Here is a 17,552-nt window from a genome sequence, read left to right as displayed (position 1 = left end):
GATAGCACCATGCCTATAGTTACAGTACTGTATGACGCACTTCAAAAAATGTAAGACACTAGATCTCATGTGAACTGTTCTTATCACAATAAAGTTAAATTTAAAAAATCATGACAAAGATTAGCATGTACTAAAAGAATCTCCTACCCCATTCTTCTCAATCTCAGTTTCCAACATCTAGAAACAGCCACTTTCAACTCATTGAGTTGTTTTTTCCTGCTACCATATTTCCAAATAAAATATATACTACTCTTACTAATTTTTAAAATTTTGACATTATACATAGACTTCTAAGAATGTTGAATGAGAATTTAGTTCTCTTATATACCCTTCCTCAGGCTATTCCAAACCCCTTAAACTTTTCTTTCTCCATTTTTTCAATATAAAAATTTTACAATTTTTTGACCAAATTGCTATTTTGTGTTTCCATTACCAGTAACAGTAACTTACTGTTTCTGAATTCAGAATTTATTATCTTTTCCAAACTTTGGGATTCAAATGATCTAAGAATGCTTTGGAAAGTTATTAAATGTGTAAACATTTGCATGTCCATTACACTTGAACCACATATAGAACTCTGGCTTTATTAACCTTTTTGTTCAACTTTTGTATTACATGAAGTCACTGTCTTTCTTTTGACTTAAAAAAATCTTTTGTTTTTAATATGCCTATATCCAATACATTTCAAGTTGTCTGATATATAGTGACTTCTTAAGACAAGCTTACACCTCACTTTACCATTGTTAAGATATTTTATTCATGCTATTACATTTGTGGCTTAAAATAAACACATTCATTATGTAGCACAGATCTATTTAATAGATAAAGAAAATAAAAGCTTAGATGAATTAAACTGTCCAAGTTCTGTAACCAGCAAGTGACAGAAGCAGTTCTGACACTGGAGTTCCTGAGGCCAAATCCTTTGCCATAGTCACTGTATCATAGCTGATTTCTCAGCACAGTATTTCTCCTTCTGCTGGCAGATTTCCTCATTAGCTACAAGTGTCAGCACTGGTCTCTAAGGCTTCTCAACATTTGCACTTAATGCATCAGGGAATTTATGTTGTACACCAAGTAATTCTCTGTCATTCTGTTGGCAACATAAGGGGGCTCAGTGGAAAACCCAACTTTGGTGCTTGAGCACACCCTATGTCCTGGAAATTGCCCCAGACAACTTGCCTGAAATGAGGTGCTGGACTGTAATGAATCTCACTATGTAAAATGCTTTCCCTGGGAATAGAAAGATTATTCACGAAGAATAAGAGCTCAGTGGCTTTACACTTTCCTATCAAGTACTCAGAGAGCTGATTACAACTGGACTAGAATGAATAAAAGTAATTAAAGCAGCTACTGATAAGTATCAAATCATTTTCACCTTTAGATTGTGAATATATTAGCTTAGCCAAGAGGGCAAATTTTTGTCTCTGTCACTGGGAAGAATAGGTCTGCTGGGATTGGCTTGTTCTACTCTGACTAGTCCTGCTGTCACCACAGTTTGAAAGAGTTCTCTACACGAGCTTCTCAACTCCCATCTGTTTAGATCTTGTCCATTCTTCAAGAACAGAGCTTGTTCCCAATTCACTTTATAGGCTTTGCCAAACACAAGCAATATAGGCTATGAGACCTAGAAGATTAAACCATATTACACTGCTGATAGCCAACTTTATTTATTTCAAACCCTGCAATTTTATGTTTCAAAGTAACTTACTGTTTCTGAATTCAGAATTTATTATCTTTTCCAAACTTTGGGATTCAAACGACCTAAGAATGCTTTGGAAAGTTATTAAATAACCATCTATAATATCTAAATCTCCAATCTCTAAAGTATAATAATAAAATTATTTATATATGTCTGTCTGTGTTTACACATTATATCTGTATGTGTGTATGTGCGTGTGTAAATACACAGTGTCTTTGAAATGTAAATTAGTGAGAGGGGAGAGAAAATCATTCTGTCTGCACCACATCAAGCCCCATCTCAGGGACTCTGTTCATATTCTTTTATTTCAACCTCACAGCCTTGAGAATTGACCATAACTGCATCTATTATAGAGAAAAAAATAGGTTCAGAGAAGCAAATAACTGAATCAAATGCATGCAAGTAAACAGTTAAGCCAGATCTCAGCTCCCAGTCCATCTGTCTCCAAAAATCCCTCTTATGTTCTATTATTACCCATCACTACTTACTCAATACTCCTTAAACTCATTTTCACATATAAACTTAATATGTTAATTCAGGACAGATACTTATCACATACCCAGTCCCAACCTCAGACGATAAAATATTTGTACAACTATTAGGACAGAACAATGCCATCAGCCATACCTGGTATCAACATGAAATCTGTGAGATTTGCTATATTATACAAACTGTGAAACATAGATTAGTATTCTATTTATTGAAAATGTGAACCCTTCATATATGGCACAAATGAAACTAAAAACTCAATGTCATTGTCATCTTATGGTGATAACAGAAATGACTGTCCCGAGTTTTGTCATTCCAGTTATAGTGCCTCGGTCCATGAGGTCCAAGTGCCTGTGCGCATGTGTCAGGGGCTGCTGATACCACAGAGAAATGAGCCCTTGACTTTCCACATAGGTCTTTCTGACTAGCACATACTCAAATAAAATGTATAGATGTCTTGACTCCATCATTAATCTTTCCACCTTTCAGAATTGCTGCTCTCCTTTTTAAATCCAACCAAGGAGAAACATAGAAGCAAGAACTTTCACCCTGCAAGGAAACTGAGAGATCGATCACCTTATGGATGATGATGACCTACAGTTCAGAGACTAAAGGGTTCTTTGTATGAATCCCAAACTGCATCTTGGGGTTTTCTGATTATGCTAATATCAGTTATCAGGAATTAGTGTTACAGCAGTATATGAGAGGATTTTGGAGTTGTTAAGGGCTGTTAGTGCCCCTAGGACTCTAAAGCTAAATGCCTTGCTACTCAAATAGAATCGGTTTCATTCTAAGCATGGTTGTGATGATAATGAAAATAATCACAGTTACAATGTGCTGAGTCCCCACTGTACAGTCATGTCCCCACAATCCTTAATTCTCAAGAGGCCAACACCTACCTTTTTCAATTTCATTTCTGATTAATGTCTCTTCTATTTTTCTTCCTTTAATCTTTAACTTAACAATTAACCAATAAATTAATAGGAGGGTCATTAGATTGGCTAATATTATTGTATTCTATTTGAGGCTAAAACCATTATTCATTAATCAAACAACTTTCTGAAGAGCACAGTGGTATTCTACAATTAAGCATTTGAGAAAAAAACTTAAATCAGCCATAAGCTTCACTACATAAGCTATTTTTAATAGCACAAAATATAAACAACTCAAATGCTCTTTAACAGGTGAGTTGTGAAGCAAACTGGGGTACATGCATACTGTACATACAAAAAATTATTTTGCAAAAAAGGGAACAAACTATTGATATACACAACTATTCATACACAACTATTCATACACAACTGGTATGAATCTCCAAGGAATTATGCTGAGTGAGAAATGCCAGTCTGAAATGGTTACAGGCTGTATGATCCATTTCTGTAACATTCTTGTAATGACAGAATATAGAAATGGAGAATATATCAGTGTTGCCTGCAGTGGGAGGATGGTAGTAGGTGTGGTTGTAAAGGAGGGTGCATATGATGATGAAAAATGGTCCACATGCTGACCATGTCAATGTCAATACCCTGGCTGTGGTGGCCAACTATAGTTTTGCAAAATGTGGGCAATTCATTAAAGAATTTAATGAATCCATTTCATTGTTTCTTCCAAATTTGTGTGTATGTACACTTATTTCAAAAATTTTTTAAATAATTAAAAAATATCTACATTTCAGGTATTCAAGATGGTGGCATGAGAAGTGAGTTGGAGAACTCCTCTCAAAACCACAAGTAGTACAAAAATATAGTTAATTAATACAACTAACCTAAAACAGCAACAAGAAAGAAGGTTGAAACAGACTGCATACAGACCTCACAAACAGAGCAGACCTCACGAAACAGGGTAATGTCCAAAGGCCTTTATCAGGCAGGACCCAAGCCCTTCCCCCACCCTAACTCACAGGTGGGAGAACTCTGAGCCGGGAGGGGGTGGAAGCCTGGGACTGCTGAACACCCAGCCCTAGAGGTCTGCTTTGAGAGCAGAAACCTATATTGTGTGATGCTCTGGAGGATGGGTAGCTGGGACAGGTGGAGTGCTTGAGAGAAGTGGCAAGAAGGCTGCTGAACAGGCAGGGATTGCTGCAGGGGGAGGGGAGAGCTGGACAAGGTTGTCTGGGTATGCTCCACCCAGCTGTTTGGGAACTTTGAGGAGCTTCAGGTGTCCCATTGCCCTGGCTGCCTACTCAGCTCCGAGGCCCCCCACTGTGACACGCAGCCTACTGCGCTTTTCTCCTAGCTTGCCGGCACCAGTTCGCAAACCGGCAGTTACTGCACTGGTGTCAGGCCAGCCAGAGGGAGGCCCCGCCTACAACAGCTAGAGATGCAAAGCACAGAGGCTTACACCTGTGTGCTTAGCCCACTGGCTCTGACACTGCAGACAGGCACCACAGATGGGAATCAGGAAACAGCTCTTTCCCTTCCCCCAGGCACCAGCTCTGCTTTCCTATGACCCCCAGCCTCACTCTAGGGGCTGAGCAGCTCCAGAGACTGGAGCTTCTGGGCACTAGTGGGCACCACACAGAAATATGAAACGTCGAAAGAACATGGTTCAGACCAAAATCTCACAAACACCAGAAAAAGGCCGAAATGAAACTTAACTCACCAATCTTCCTGAAAGAGACTTCAAAATAAAAATTATAACCATGCTTATGGAGGTACAGAAAAATATTCAAGAACTCAGGAACGAATTTAACTTGGAGACTGAATCATTAAGAAATTCCATGTCTGAAATGGAACATACAATGGAAGGATTTAAAAGCAGATTAGATGTAGTAGAAGAGATGGTAAGTGGAATAGAAATTAGATAAAAGGAATACAAAGAAGCTGAGGTACAGAGAGTGAAAAGAATCTCTAAGAATGAAAGAATATTGAGAGAACTGTGTGACCAATCCAAATGGAACAATATTCACATTATAGGGGTACCAGAAGAAGAGAGAGAAAAAGGGATAGAAAGTGTCATTGAGGAGGTAATTGCTGAAAACTTCCCCAAGCTGGGGAAGGAAATAGTCTCTCAAGCTACGGAGGTGCACAGATCTCCCAACACAAGGGACCCAAGGAAAACAACATTAAGATATATAATAAATAAAATGGCAAAGATCAAGGATAAAGACAGACTTTAAAAGCAGCTAGAGAGAGAAAAAAGATCACAAACAAAGGAAAACCCATCAGGCTATCATCAGATTTCTCAACAGAAACCTTACAGGCCAGAAGGGAGTGGGATGATATATTTAATGCAACGAAGCAGAAGAGCCTTGAACCAAGAATACTCTACCCAGCAAGGTTATCATTTAAATTTGAAGGAGGGATTAAACAATTTTCAGATAAGCAAAAGCTGGCAGAATTTACCTCCCACAAACCACCTCTACAGTGCATTTTGGAGGGACTCCTATAGATGGAAGTATTCCTAAGGCTAAATAGATGTCACCCAAGGGATACACAAAGAGTAAAGAATATGATTCATAACATACAAAGAATTGAGGATGAAGAAAAAGAACTGTTAGGTTGTGTTTGTAATAGCATACTAAGTTAGTTACATTAAACTGTTAAATAGTAAGGGAATTACCCTTGAACCTTTGGTAACCACAAATCTAAAGCCTGCAATGGCAATAAGTACATACCTATCAATAATCACCTAAATGTAAATGGTCTGAATGCACCAATCAAAAGACATAGAGTTACTGAATAGATAAAAAAAACAATTCCCATCTATATGCTGCCTACAAGAGACACACTTCAAACCCAAAGACATACACAGACTGAAAATAAAGGAATGGAAAAAAGTATTTCATGCAACTAATAGAAAAAAGCAAGAGTTGCAGTACTTGTATCAGACAAAATAGACTTCAAAACAAAGAAAGTAACAAGAGACAAAGAAGGATATTGCATAATAATAAATGGGTCAGTCCAACAAGAGGTAATAACTATTATAAATATCTATGCACCCAACACAGGATCACCTACAAATGTTAAACAAATACTAACAGAATTAAAGGGGGAAATAGAATGCAATGCATTCATTTTAGGAGATTTCAACACACCACTCACTCCAAAGGACAGATCAACCAGGCAGAAAATAAGTAAAGAGACAGAGACACTGAACAACATATAAGCAGCACTGTGTTCCTGTTTGAGATTAATTGTCATGAATATAAAGTCAGACCAGTCTGCACATTGGAGGATTTTCTTTGTCCAATCAGATGACAGACAAAGTTACCAGGGACTTAAATTTTGTTTTCACGATTGCTATTGCTCTTTATTCCCCTGCCTTTTCCCCTGGGAAGAGCAAAACTTGGTTTACTGCTGGTTCAAGGAGGTCACAGACACATAGAAAAGACCTGGGAAGAACCCTCAACTGAACCAAATTGAGATCCACTCAGTTCTAGTTGATTCACAGATGCAATAATGAAAAGAATTGTTTGAAAAGTTCTTTTGGAATGGTTTGCTGCAGAGTATTCTTACGGCAATAGCTCACTGACAAATTTGATTTGGAGGTTAGCCAAGGAGAGTGTGACAAAGGGAAAAGAAACGGGTAAAGATTTGGGAATGGTTGAAAAAAAACAATTAAAAATATGAACTATGGAATTCAAGCTGAATAAGAAGAAATGTATTTCTTAGAAAAGTACTTGGAGGTACTTAAGGTAACTTTCTGCCCCTATTTCCTCTTAGCACATAACAGGGACTCAATAGCCATTTATTGAATCAATCAATCAACCAATTAGTAAATGAGAAAGAGCAGTAGAAGTTGTTTCATTTATTATTCAATTATTATTGATGAAAGCAAAGTTTTAGCTTAATTTAATTCAATTTAAAATAATGTATGTGACTTGATGATTATCTCAGATGTGTTGTGAAACTATTTTAAAACCAAGGCAGAATAAAATAAGTTTTATTTATTAACCTATATAAATTACTTAAATTGTCAGTAAGTGCTTTTTCTCTCTGCTTAGCCATTCTACATTATGAATAAAATGCTAAATAACTCCTGTATTTTCCAAATCATTTGCAAATTTAACAATAAGATGTTGAATGGCTGCCTGCCATCCAAATCTTTCCAAAACAGGAAATCTAACATCAACTTTAATGACAGCCATCCCTCATTTTAAAAGTTGGGACAAGGTCACAATAATGAGTTTTTTGTTTTGTCAGAATATGGTATTAAAACTGCTTTTTACAACTTGATGAGAAAGAATGTTTGCAGTCTGACAGAACTGTTTTTTTTTTCTTAATGACAGAAAACTTTGAGATCTGGGAAAAATGAGACATAAAAAGGATAGGTAGAAGTACTTCAAAACACTGAAAAAAATTCTAAAATTGGAAGCTGTGTTGTTAATTCCCTCTATGATCTTGGGTAAGTCACTTAACTCTGATTTTCATTACCCATATAGTATAAGACACAAAGACTTTATAGATGATTCCCAGTGACCTTTGATGTTCTAAGATTCTCTGATTCTCTGATTCAACAGAATTCTATCTAAGTAGTGGCAGGGATATGCTCCTACTGTCAAAGTTAAACTAGGCAAAATTAACTTAATTTAAATTTAAAGATCTTTGTCTTTTAACACATGGAAGAAATTAAATAATACCCAGAGGGTCTGCTTTTAATGAATATCACAGGTGATTTCTATATGAGAGATACAGAAAGGCCTTTTGTCATTTGCCTTAAAAAAAAAAAAAGCCTATTGACAAAATTCGCCTTTGATCACAAAAGCCAACTGTTTATCTCTAAGAAAAATTGTTCATCTCTCTGATATTTGAAATATTTCCCACCAATCTTTCCCCAATAGTGCCAATATTCTGACCTTTTAAACAGTCTTCCTGACCGCTTAGTTTACTATTTATTTCTAACCTTCTGAACCAACTTCTACATTTTTAATTGGGACCCAGTTAAAAAGTAGGAGATTCACAAAGAACTGGGAAAGGTTAGTTGCTTCTGAGCATATACAACCATTGTTTCCTAAATACTACCATCCACCTCTGAAATATGCATTCTATATATCTCATATTTATTGATATGAGAAATCAGAAGATAAAGTCACTGTTTTTCTCTGTATCATGGTTTTCAAATAAGCCTGCAATCTGTCTATGTCCCTTTCCTTGAATCTAGCTGGCCTTCGTGGCCCCCATATAACTAATAGAATGCATTAGAAATAACACTACATTTTTTTATTCTAGGAGAGAAAAGGCCATGCAATTTCACCATTTTCTTTTGGGCCACTTGCTCTGGGGTAGCTTCTCTCAAAATCCAGCCACCGTGCTTGAGAGGCCTAGGCCACATGACAAGGAATGTGTAGGTGTTCCAATTTAAGCTCTAGGTAAACCCAGCCTTCTAGTCACTGTAGTCACGTGCCCAATATATGAGTGAAGAAACTTCCTGATGATTCCTTCTTCCAGCCATCACATCTCAAACCTTTGAGTCTTCCAGCTGAGGCCCTAATATCATGGAGCAAAGATAAGCCACTGCCAAAATATCTGTCCCACAGAGTCTGTGAGGACAATAAAATGATTGTCATGCCACTAACTTATGAGAGTTGCATTACACAGCAATAATGAAGGCCTAAAGCTTAACTTTGTTCTGGCTGTCCTCTACCACTACACACCCAGTCTAGGCCTCAGGTGTCCTCCCAAGCACCGTCTTCTCCAAGGAGTCTGTAAATGCTTGGGCAGGCCTTCTGACAAGTCTCCTTCAGCCTTCTCTTTGGAAGCTCCTCACATTACTTGACATTCATCATCTCTTATTGAACTGGAATTATTTGAACTTTATTAAACATTTTGGAATTCTATTCCAAACTTAAAAATTCTGAATTTTGAATATTATAAATTTGGTAAAGGAAATATAAATCCTTCATCTTCCCCACATAAGGCCTTATATTCAGAAAGCATGATAAAATTTAGCTTGAGTCTGGATAAATATCTCTTTAATAAAAATAACATAACTTAATAAGCATTGCAAAAGGAATAAATATATTTTTTAATAAGACAGGACATTCAAAGTCATTGTGCCTTACAATCTTCCTGAGCATTAAAAATGGAAAGTTGGGCAGAGTGATGTATTTTGAACTTATTTCCAACTCTATTTTAATATTAGACTTACTAAAATTATTGATTGTATATCTCTACAGCAAAATTCAGGAAAGACTAAAAGAAAAGAATGGAGACATAAGTGCCACTATGGGATGGGTGATTTTGTGAATCATTTAATGCTATGGTTGTTTTTATTTAACAATCAAAAAACTTGAAGCATAGAGAAGCTTTATCCAACAGTAAGTATGGAATCCTGAACTCAAACCCTGGGCTTTCTAATTCAAAATGGATAGCACATTTATCCTGTCTGAGGGGTTCAGTCCCAGGCAAGTTCACTCTGTATTCAGTGAGACCAAGAAATGACAACAGAATGTTCTAGGAGTAAAAGTGTTTATACCAGGCTTCATTCTCACAGTGGTAGAACAAGCACTAGAATCATGTCTGCATCCAGCAGTCTGCAGGTCCTTCATCCACCTTTCTCTGCCTTCACCTACAGCACTGGGAAGAGCTCTTCATACAGTGCCTCAGTCAATAATAGCCTATGGGTGTGGAAGCAGTAGCCTAGCAGTAGGCCAATTACATCATCAAGCAGTTTAGGATCCCGTGAGGATGCTGGTCATAGGAACTTCCATTTTCTGCACAACATTATGAAGCAAGATTGCTTGTACAGAGTCAGACAAAACATAAGGTACAATATGTTCTCTATATACATGGCATAAACAAGATAAATGCAGTTATAGAGCATTTAACATCTATTAACGGCTTTATCATTTTATGCTCTCAACTAAAGCATTCTTAAATTATCTCAATTTTAATATGTAAAGAAACTGAAACTTAGAAAAGTGAAGTGATAGCCAAGATCATAGAGCAGGTGAGTTGGGGAAATAGGATTCCATCCCAGGGAGTCTCATTCAGGAGCAAAAGTCTTCACAATATGCTATACACTGTACCCCTAGCCCTAAGCTGAAGAAGAATAAGAAGTGAGCTTTCAGCTTTGTTGATAGTTGCAGGAAATTATTTCAGTATAAACAGAGGTCATCCATTGTTAAAACTCATGCTCTTCAAAAAGAACATATTCCAAGCATCTCACACCATTGCATTTTTATCTGTTCAATTGATTCTATTAATATAATCAACATTCATCTTGCTTATTGCAAGATACAGAAGGGTGCTCACTTAGTGTGTAAGAATTTTAAAGCATTATGACTTTTCTTCCTTTTTTATTCCTTTCTCTTAAAGGAAAATCCTGATTACATCTTGCTGCGTATGTCATGGCTGAGCAATGTTATGGAATTCAAAATGATGCATTTTAACTTTTTCTATTATACCAAAGAATTAAGAGCAGGCAAACATGATCAATTATGGCAGATTAGAATCAAAGGACTTTTTTAGAAATTCTTAATTAATAGATACACATATTCTCTAAAGCTGGGCTCTAATCTTTTTGTAGCTTTGATTTTTCACTCAAGCTCTCTCTGAGCAAGGCATATCATTATAACATTAAACATAAATTTTCAAATCTATGCAAGTCTCCACCCAAGAATCCCTGCCTTCCCATCATGCTCTCTTCCATCTCCCACCCCTCTACTCTGGATCCCTGCTGTAACACCAGGCCAGTTCTGACAGCTTCCTGCTTCCCCCGACTCTCCTGCATCTCCCTGTGCTGCCCTGTTTCCTCACGGCTCTGCCCACCACACCTGCTCATCAAGAGACGTAGATTTTTTAAGAGTCTTCCAGCCCTGGAGCATATCTACCATTATACAGAAGAGTATATATATTGCCACAATTTCATTCTGTGCTCTAATGGAGGAAATAGTTACTTTATTCATTACGGTGGAGACAAAAATAAAAAATAACAAGAACGATCAAAATCAAGTGTTCAAAACTCATTTTCTTTTGAGATTCTTTTACCAAGTATGTTGGCAATATTCCTGCTCAGGCTTGCTAAATTCTGAACAGTCTCTAGGGTGCCTCAACAGGCTTTAACAAACGTAAGACCAGAAATTCCTTCCCTGATGACAGAAAATAGACCACTTGGTTTTTCATGCGGTATTCTATGCAAATAACAAATAGTCTCATGGAATGTTGGTTTATGAGTGCTGGGATGGACATCTATAAGGAGGCTAAGATGCCGGTCTCACATGAGAGAGACCCAGAATGGAGTGAGGTCACATGCTTCTTTCAGGGAGAAGGAAAGGACAACAAGAAGGTAACCTGTGGGACGTAGGTGACATTCTGGGAAATTCTGTCACAATGAAAGAGTAAGTGAGCTGGAAAGTTACAGTCTCAGCAGAGGTTTGCAACTGACCTTTTCCAGAGGTAAGGGAAACATCTCTTGAGGTAGCAGGGCTGCAAGTGGGGACTAAGAGAGAAAAGAAGAAAATACTACTGCTTCCCCTAAAAAAATTAGATGTGTTCACACTGCTATGTGAGTCTTGAGATTTCAGAATAAACTGGAGTTGGCCATTGAAGTGATTAAAGAGTAGCACTAGGTGTTCAGTCTGGGTTATTCTTTTATGTTCTATTCTCAGTTTCTTTGTTTGTAAAATAATAGTATCAAGAGGGTGACATGACCCCTGGTTCCATGTTCCATGTGTAGATAGATTGGCTTCTTTGAATAATGCTGTGGGATGTCAGGGACTGAAACCCACTACTCAGGGATAAGCAGGAACTATGTCAGGTCCCCCTGATGAGAAGGGTTATCTAGCTAGGGGATCTCATCTATGAGCAGAATGGGGAGGGAAGCTTGTGGTAGGTCATTTAAGGTCATCCCAGTTACTGGATATCATAGTAATAACAGCCTTAACTTTAGACCTTACACCTGAGTTAGGAATTTTGAGCTGAGAGACCTTGAGTCATAACCTAATGCCATACAAGTGAGTAGCAAAGCTATGATAGACTTCTGACTCCCAGTCTTACTTGTGTATTTTCCCATACTTACATGAAACTAATGAAACAGCTCCAGAGACCCTCACCTGCACAGACCTTTTCTAAGGTTCTAGAAGGCTCTCTAAAGAAAATGTATTTTCATGGTCTTGTTATCTTGTCAAATTTTCAAAAAATAAAATATCTTATCCACAATCAACTATGTCTCCTGTATATTTCCCACTTCTCTTAGACTAAACTGTTATAGTCATTATGGGCAGTTTTGAGATTCAGTTAATAAAAGGTTGACCTAGAAAAACATTTAGTGTGGGCTTAGTGAGATATCCTGTATGTGAAGTCTTATCTCCATATAAGTACATTAGGTGTCTGGGTATAAGAATGGCTCTGTAGACTCCCACCGCTCATTGTGCAAAAACATCTGGCAAAATGACATTAAACAAAGGGTCAAAGTTGCATTGCAGTATGATTATGTCCTACAATGTGTGGCATGTGGGTAATGGGGTAGAAAGGTTTGAAATATATAGAGCCAGAAATTAAGATTGTTCACATATTTTATAGCACATATTTTAAAGAAACTTGATAAATATGTTAAAAAATTGACAACAATCCTATAGATTTCCAAGGAATTGCCAATAGTGAGTTTTGAAGTTGAAATAACTTTATAAGCTACCAATTTAGTATCTACCTATGTTCTTCAGATCTATATAATTTTTATAATAAGGTTACATTTGTCATCTTTATGTTAACTGATACCACATCTCTCCAGAAATGGCTGACTGGATATCTTCAGATTCATTAGAATGCATCTGAGATCTGATTTAGTTTGACAAAATATGCATTCTGGGAATGGGAGATGTATATTAAAAACTTTAGAGGCTCATAGAGAAAGGGAAACAAAAGCAAAAATGAACACATGGGACTACATCAAACTAAAAAGCCTCTGTATGGCAAAGGACACCATCAACAGAACAAAAAGGCATCCTACAGTATGGGAGAATATATTTGTAAACGACATATCTGACAAGGGGTTAACATCCAAAATATGTAAAGAAATCACATGCCTCAACACCCAAAAAGCAAATAACCCAATTAAAAAATGGGCGGAGGATATGAACAGACAATTCTCCAAAGAAGAAATTCAGATGGCGAACAGACACATGAAAAGATGTTCCACATGACTAATCATCAGAGAAAAGCAAATTAAAACCACAATGAGATATCACCTCACACTAGTAAGGATGGCCAGCATCAAAAAGACTAAGAACAACAAATGCTGGCGATGCAGAGAAAGGGGAACCCTTCTACATTGCTAGTGGGAATGTAAACCAGTTAAACCATTGTGGAAAGCAATATGGAGGTTCCTCAAAAGACTAAAAATAGAAATACCATTTGACTCGGGAATCCCATTCCCTGGAATTTACCCAAAGAATACAAGTTCTCAGATTCAAAAAAATATATGCACCCCTATGTTTATCACAGCACTATTTACAGTAGCCAAGAAAAGGAAGCAACCTAAGTGTCCATCAGTAGATGGATGGATAAAGAAGATGTGGTACATATACACAATGGAATATTATTAAGCCATAAGGAACAAACAAATCCTACCATTTGCAACATGGACAGAGTTGGAAGATTTTATGCTCAGTGAAATAAGCCAGGTGGAGAAAGACAAGTGCCAAATGATTTACCTCATGTGTGGAGTAAAACAGTGAAGCAAAACTGAAGGAACAAAACAGCAGCAGACTCACAGACTCCAAGAAGGAACTAATGGTTACCAAAGGGGAGGGGTGTGGGAGGGCATGTGGGGAGGGAGGGAGAAGGGGATCGAGGGCTATTATGTTTAGTACACATGGTGTGGGGGATCATGGGGAGAACAGTGTACCACAGAGAAGGCACATAGTGAATCTGAAGATGGACAGTGACTGCAATGGGGTATGGGTGGGGACTTGATAATATGGGTAAATGGAGTAACCACATTGTTTTCTCATGTGAAACCTTCATAACAGTGTATATCAATAATACCTTAATAAAAAAATTTAATTTTAGAGGGACTATAATGGAATATTAAATATGTTTGTATATGTGTGTGAGAGGGACATCATTTTAGAAAGCGTAATAAGATGAATTCAGAATTACATTCAATTTTTTTCAAATGAAAGGGCTATAGATATTTATTAACTTTTGAAAAATTGCTCTAAATTTTTCCTTGTGAATATACCTAAATATTTTCCCTGGCTAAACATCATCATGATACAAACAAATATTAGCTTCACATGAAAAAACAAAAGATAAATTTAAGAGTCTCTGGAATTGGGACAGAGCTATACTCCCTCAAGAGCAAAGAAAAAACAAGATTTGGCCACCCAAGTAGAAATATTCTTACTGTCCACAGCTGCCAAAACTAAAGTAAAATCTATAGACTGTGGAATTGATGATCGTGAACAGTGTGTTCTAGCATTAGCAGGTGAACTGAGAAGCCCAGAAAGAGCATTCTCTGACTAATGATTGGAAGAAAGAGGCCTACAGTATCAAACTACCATGGATTAAGAAACTAAAAGCTCTGCGAGTATGATTCAAAACCTATTGTAGAAAAATAATTATAGTTTAATTTTTTTAAATAATTTAAAATCCTGATATCCAAGGGGAACTGAAAGTGTAAACTATGTGTAGATCAATGATAAGGTCATGTTTCCAAGTGAAAATATTAATGGAGAAACATTTGAAAGTTAAATACTGGGAAGAAAAAAAAGGAAGGAGGCAGAAAAGAAGTAACACCCATGACAGACAAGTATAATGAAATGTGAATTAATAGTATATTAAAAAAAAGGGATTCATGTTCATTTCCAGATTTCACTAATTCCCTCAAAGTAGGAAATTATTTTCAAATTTCTTAAGCTCCACTCTAACACAGATCTATATTGTAGCCTATAATTGTGATCTAAGTTGCTTATTACACAGAAAGTGTTCATACTGAGCAGCAGTGAAAACGTGTTTATATGTGCTTTCATAATGAAGTAACAAATGTATTAACACATAGGATATTAAATGTCATAAAACTGGAAATTATTTCAGCTCTGTATAAACATGACAATATAAAAGCATTAAAAATACACTTGACATTTTTTATAGTTTTTATTAACCTGTATCTAAAAATAGAAATTCTTCTAAGCAAGCTTTGAAATACATCTGGTAACAAACGATCTTATTTAGTACTATACTCTATGCCAACCCTTTTCACATCCTAATTAATAAAACGAAACAAAAACAAAACAAATAAAGAACTTTGACAAAAGTGTTTTATAGTTGCTATTTTATAGAGGAAAGAACTGAGGGGTTGAAAATTCAACTAATAACTAGCTTTAGGTTACACGGGTGGTGAAAGAAGCAAATGGGATCCAATCCCATACCTCCTGGGCTCCCGTTTCCCTGGCTTGGTCTGCCTCTCACTGCAATTTTGGAGAACAGCTGCCTTTTCCTCCACTAGTCAGTGGAGTAGCTAGGAATTTCGCCTCAACGCTGCCCCTCATCCCAACCAAAATTCCCTTGAATAGGGAACACAGTCCAGGAAAACCTTTTCTTCCTAGTAAAAGATTGCATATTATATAATCATGTCATTATACACAATTGAAAGTGAAACATTTTTATCATTTCAGGAAGCCAATGAAAAGACAAAAATCAAACACCTGAATCAGTCTTTCAAAATCTTCACTTGTTGAATCATAATTTTTCAGTAAGTTAGATACTCAAGGTTTTTAAAAATGAAAGCTCCAGAATCTTTAATATAAATTCTATTATATGCAATCTCCCCTAACTCAAAGGTCTCCCAAAGCTCTCAAATATCTACCAAATTAAATGTGAACTCCACAACTTAATGGTGAAATCTCTGAGCAATCTCTCTCTGCCCTGCCTCCCAAGCCTTATTTCACACATCATGCAACCTATGTGTCAGCCAACATGTCAGTAAGTGTATCTAAAATGTCTCACCTTTTTGTATTCACTTTTGGTGGTCCCTCTTTTTGCAGTTCCAATCTATATAACTCTTTTCCAACCACCAATTGGTTTTGGTCGATTCCATTCCTTGCCTTAAAAGCTTTCTCAAAACTACCTCTTTCCTGAAATTATTCTTAATTGGACCCTTCACCTGCTTATTACCACTGTCTCCTTTTTATTAGGTTGGTGTTATTCCCTTGCATATGTAAAATAAATATTGGTTATATTATATACTTATATATATATATATTTAAAATTAAGTATAATTATATTCAAAATAACATTTAAAAAATTTTTACCTGAAAGTTTTTCTGCCAGAATAGATTTTTATTCTTTCAAAAACAAGATGAGTTTCAGTAGATTCAAAATAAACATTTTATTCTTTCTCATGTTACAAGAAAGAAAAAGTGTAGTAATGAGAAGAATATAGAATCTGAAGTGAAAATTCTGCCTCTGCTGCTCTAGTAACTGTGATTTTGCTAAGTTGGATTATTTGACTATTCTTGGCTTCAGTTTCAATATCTGTAAATGCAGACTGTAATTCTTAATTTGCGTGATTGTTATGAGAATTGGAACTAATGTGTGAAATGAACCTGATATATGCCTAGTTTATCTATTCAATCAATGGTAAATGCTGTTATTATTATTAATCATTCTTCCCAGTTTTATCATCTTAATTGGCAAATAGAATCATGTTAAAGGCATACCATTCTAAAAAAACTTTAGACATGTCTAACAAACATCCTTACCATACAATCCGAAAACAAATGAAATCATAAAATCAGAATAACTTAAATTTGTATGCCACTTTATAGCATGCAAAAAGCTTCCATATATAAATGTCATTTTAAATTCATTAAGTCTTAAAACCAGCCTGTTAAAATCATATCAGTAAAATCTCTTTTAGAGAAGACAAAAATTGAGCATTGTGGTAAGCAGTGTTCATTCCAAAAAGATGTATGTCCTAATCCCTAGAGTCTGTGCATCTGCTAGGTCACGAGGCAAAGAAGAGCAAAGATTGCACAATGAAGTAAGGTTGCTAATCAGCTGGTCTTAAAATAGGAAAATTATCCTAGATTATCCCAGTGTGCCCCATGTAATTGTCAGTCTTTAAAACTTGAAGAGGTAATCAGAAAAGAGAACTGGAGAGACGGCAGCAAGAGAGGGAGCTGGCCCAACATTTCTGACTTTTGAAGATGGAGGAAGGAGCTCATGAGTCAAAGAAAGAGGGTGACCTCTAGAAGCTGGACACGGCCAGGCTCTTTTAAAAACTCTGGAAAGATGCAACCCTACCAACAGTTTGTTTTTACCCTAGGGTGATCTCTGTGAGATTTCTGACCTTCAGATTTGTAACACAGCAAGTTTATATACTTAAACCATGAAGCTTATGATAATTTATTATAGCAGAAGTAGGAAATTAATACAAATTTTGTGACCTTAAAGTGGGGCGCTTATGTAACAAGGACTTA

At 36.4% G+C, this 17,552-nt stretch overlaps 2 long non-coding RNA genes across 3 annotated transcripts in view; one reads left to right on the top strand and one right to left on the bottom strand.

The window, feature by feature from the left end:
* LOC140844401 (uncharacterized) overlaps nucleotides 1–17,552 on the bottom strand; it is an 82,761-nt gene that overhangs the window by 23,847 nt on the left and 41,362 nt on the right. The gene's annotated exons all lie outside the window — the stretch shown is intronic.
* On the top strand, nucleotides 6,690–11,068 carry LOC140844254 (uncharacterized). Its single transcript, XR_012122403.1, has 4 exons — nucleotides 6,690–6,824; nucleotides 7,419–7,534; nucleotides 9,306–9,446; nucleotides 10,447–11,068. It is a non-coding gene; the product is annotated as an uncharacterized lncRNA (long non-coding RNA).

This window comes from Manis javanica, chromosome 11 (genome assembly GCF_040802235.1).
Source record: "Manis javanica isolate MJ-LG chromosome 11, MJ_LKY, whole genome shotgun sequence".
NCBI lineage: Eukaryota > Metazoa > Chordata > Mammalia > Pholidota > Manidae > Manis > Manis javanica.
This window is presented reverse-complemented; position numbering and strand designations above follow the sequence as displayed.